This window comes from Grammomys surdaster, unplaced genomic scaffold (genome assembly GCF_004785775.1).
Source record: "Grammomys surdaster isolate TR1022 unplaced genomic scaffold, NIH_TR_1.0 127, whole genome shotgun sequence".
Taxonomy (NCBI): Eukaryota; Metazoa; Chordata; class Mammalia; order Rodentia; family Muridae; genus Grammomys; species Grammomys surdaster.
In genome coordinates this window covers 8,476,203-8,480,627 of record NW_021604585.1, presented here as the reverse complement: position 1 = coordinate 8,480,627, position 4,425 = coordinate 8,476,203, and positions in this window count along the sequence as shown.

Sequence of the window (4,425 nt, the reverse complement as noted above, 5' to 3'; positions counted from 1 at the left end):
GAGCGCTCCGCCCTGTGACGTCAGCACCTCTCGGACACGCCCCTAACCAGCCCCCGGTGCACCTTCTCGGAGGACCACAGCTCTCCAGGGCCTAGGACACGCCCGCTGTTGAGCCACCAGTGGACCTGTCCTCTCTTTCCCTGGACACGCCCCCGATGCCTAAGCCACGAGGGTGACTACCATAAAGCCGCTGATCAGAGTGGCACCTGTGTGGTTTCCCGGGAAGCAGCGGTCCTTGCCAGGTTGGAGACCTCAGTGGAACTTGGGAACTTGACACATGTACCCGTTCCGGGTGCTATCTCGACTGAAGAGTTGGCACTGGCCGTGGTCTGGCCGCACCCGGGGTCATCTGCTAACGCACACCAAGCCAGCATCCGTCTGCAGCTTTCTATCTCAAAGCTTAAAATCCTAGAAACATTGAACCCATCTTTGAACAGTCAAGACTCAGAATCCTCTGAGTCTAGCTTTTTAAAGACTCACCTTCCTTGGATATTTGGAGAAAGTTAGAATTTATAAAGCAATTACTTTCTAGGTATTTTTAATTTTTTAAACAAAATTTTATTTCCTTTTCAGATTTTTTTTATGTGTATGAGTATTTTTGTCTGTATATATGTTTGTGTACCACATGAATTCATGGTGCCCAGGGAAGTCAGAAGTGGATATAAAATTTGCTGGAACTGGAGTTACTACAGACCTTTGTGAGCCACCATATGAGTGCTGGGAATCGAACCCAAGCCCTTTGCAAAAGAACAAGTGCTCTTAAGTGTTGAGCTACCTCTCCAGCCCGTTTTCAATTCTTTACATAAGCAATGAGAGCACTGGTTATTAAAGGCCAAATATATCAACACATTTTGAGCATTCTAAATTAAAAGGATGCTAAAAACAAGTCCGAAAATATCAAGGCTTTAATAGTAAATGACGGTTGATGGCTCTGCAATTATAGTCACACATTGCTCTTGCAGAGGACCTGAGTTTTGCAGTTTTATTCACAGCCAGTAACCCCAGCTTCTGGGAAATCAGATGCTTCTTGCCTCCATAGACACTGCAAGTTAGGGGAGAGAGAAAGATTTGAAGCACAAGTTTGATAAAATGGACATATTGAATGTTATATACAGTGGCAAGATTGTCTAACATTGCATTCTTAACTGTGACACTGTAGCGTGCAAATATCTAGACCTTGTTCTTTCCCAGATCCATTTTTATATAAACATCTGAAATTTATTTCACCTGATGCCATCTATGTGCTTCGTTCTAAAGTGGTTCAGCAGTCTCCATAGCAACACTAACTCCAAGTCACTTGGTTTAAAGGCCTTTATTCTTAGGGGACACACAACATACTTGTCTCCCCCTGCTGGTTTAATAAAGACATCTTGCGCTCTTAGGAAAATCAGCCAGATATTTCTAAACTGCCATCCCTGGTAGGGCTGTAGTTCTTTAAGTGGCTTTTTGGTTTTTGATTGCTGAGATAAAACAGCATGACCAAACAACTTAGGAAAGTAAAGGTTTATTTCAGCTTATAGTTCCACAGCACAATCCATCACTGAGAGAAATTGGGGCAGGAACCTTAAGGCAGAAACTGAAGCAGAGGCTACAAAGGACAGCCGTTGGCAAGCTTGCTTTCTTATACAACTCAGGCTAGCCGTGAACTCATAGCAATATGTGTACCTCTGCCTCTCCAGTGCTAGAGATTAAAGTACGTGCCACCACTCCTGACCCAAGAATTCTTTTAGGGAACCCCCGCTATATAAAATAAAGAAAGTTTCAGGAGATCTGATGCCCTTCTTCTAACCTTCACCTTCTAACACACACATACAAACACACAAATAAAAATAAAATCATTAAAAAATAAGTATACACCCGGGCGGTGGTGGCACACGCCTTTAATCCCAGCACTTGGGAGGCAGAGGCAGGCGGATTTCTGAGTTCGAGGCCAGCCTGGTCTACAGAGTGAGTTCCAGGACAGCCAGGGCTACACAGAGAAACCTTGTCTCAACACCCCCCCTCCAAAAAAAAATAAGTATACAAATCAAGTATTTACTGAATGACAAATCAAAAATTTATGTTAAAAATAATTATTTGGCATACATATAATTTTATCATTTATTAAAAATTGTGGAGAGCTCTTAGGGCTGCTTCTAGGAATTTGGCAAGAATTTGACATTGGGCTGGGACAACAAAGTAGCCGAGGAATATATTGTATTCCTTGTATCTTGGTCATCCTGATGAACCCCTAGACATAGTGACCAAGGGTCTTTGGTTATTGCCTTGTTTGATTACTTTGTTTATGCTTCGTTTGTTTCTTGACTCCTTTCTTTATGTCTTAGGACTGACCATATTCTTCGTATGTACCTAGAATGTTATAAAAGCAGGCTTGGAAAAAATAAACCCACTTCAGGTTCAGAACTGGCTGGGGTCATGCTATAGTGTTGTGTAATTGTCTTTTTTTTTTTTTCAATCCTCACTCCCTCCCTGGAGAACCTGTTCACTGACTGAGCTGGCTTGGTCCAAAAAGGAAATCAGATTTTCATATTAATTAGATGGGTTGATTGTTTAATTTTACATAAAGAATAAAATCTTAGCTGCATATTTGACACTGCCTGTGAACAACATTATGTTAGCTAATTTTTGTCAACTTGATCCAAACTAGAGAAAGATCTAGGAATAAAGACCTTAGCTGAGGAATTGGTTCTATTAGATCAGATCTGTGGGCATGTCTGTAGGGCTTTCTCTTGATTATAAATTAGTGTAGCAGGGCCGAGCCCACTGTGGGTGGTACTCCTCCTAGGCAGGTGGTCTTGGGTTGTATGAGAAAGCAACTGAGGGACTAAGGAGATAACTAAGCGGTTAAGAGCACTTGTGGCTCTTGCAAGGATCCAAGTTTAATTCCCAGCACCCATATAATGGCTCAGAATTATCTGTAACTCTAGTTCCAGAGTATCCAACATTTCTTCTTACCTTCTCTGGTACCAGGGACACACATGGTACAAATACTTATATCCAAGCAAAACAACCATACACATAAAATAATAAAATAAATAAGTCGAAGAAGAAAGCAAGAATGATAGCTAAACAAGCTATTGAAAGCAAGAAAGCAAGCAGCTTCTTCCATGGTCCCTGCCCTGACTCCCCCCAGTGATGGATCCTTTCTTCCCCAAATTGGTTCCTGGGCTGGCTAGTTTTATGTCAACTTGATACAAGCTAGAGTTATCTGAAAGGAGGGAGCCTCAATTGAGAAAATGCCTCCATAAGACTGGAATTTAGGCAAGCTTGTAGGGAATTTTCTTAATTAGTGATTGATAGGAAAGGGCCCACCCCCATTGTGGGTGGTGCCAACGCTGGGCTGGTGGTCCTGAGTTTTATAAGAAAGCAGGCTGAGCAAACAATTAGGAACAAGCCAATAGACAGCATTCCTCCATGGCCTCTACATCAGCTCCTGCCTCCAGGTTCCTGTCCTGATGAGTTCTTTTGATGATGAGCAGTGACAGGGAAGTAAGCCAAATAAACCCTTTCCTCCCCAACCTGTTTTTCATCATAGCAACAGTAATCCTGACAAAGACTGTTCTGGTTAGTGTTTTATCACAGCACCAGAGAAGCAAAGTAGGACAGAAATCCTCAACATTTTTCAGACTTGGTGCTTTGGTTTTATGATTGCCAGTGCTGAGAACACCACTTCATATAAATATGTATTACAAAACACCAAATGTATGGTTAGGGCCACTTCAGTAAATTCTGTCCTAGTCCCCAGCCAAAAGTCATTGAACATTTTTTTGTGAAACTTAAGCCAGCAATTCAACAATTTTTTTTAAAGTCAAACATTCTAACTCAATACATTCTAAAGATATAAAAATCACTATAGTCTTCATGGACTAGCTTTGGAAAGAGAATTCTGGATTCTCAGAAAGAAAAAGAGCTACAAGAGACAAGAGGGTAGAAAGAAACTGTGATCTGGAGTCCTGATGTCCTTTAGTTCAGAGTCAGCATGCCAAGGTCCTACTCTAGGAATATTGTGTTCTGTGTTCCACATAGTTATCCCTTTAAACTAAAAAAAAATTTATTATTTCTACATGTCTGAAATATTTTGTCTAATCTTCTAAAGAAAAAAATTATAGCAATTTAGAGGGAATTTTTGTTTGGTTGGTTAGTTTTGTTTTTATTTTCTTATTTTGATACAGCTGTGTTGCTCAAGCTAACCCATAACTCCCATATATAACTTAGGCTGATCTTGAACCTGCTACCTTCCTGCCTCAACCTTCCCAGTGCTGAGATTACTCTTATTCCTGGCTTGCTTATTTATTTGTGTATTTATTTTTGTAGTCCTAACGATCAAACCTTACACATACTAAGCGAACATCATTTTTCCTTTTCTCTTCTCTTCTCTTCTCTTCTCTTCTCTTCTCTTCTCTTCTCTTCTCTTCTCTTCTCTTC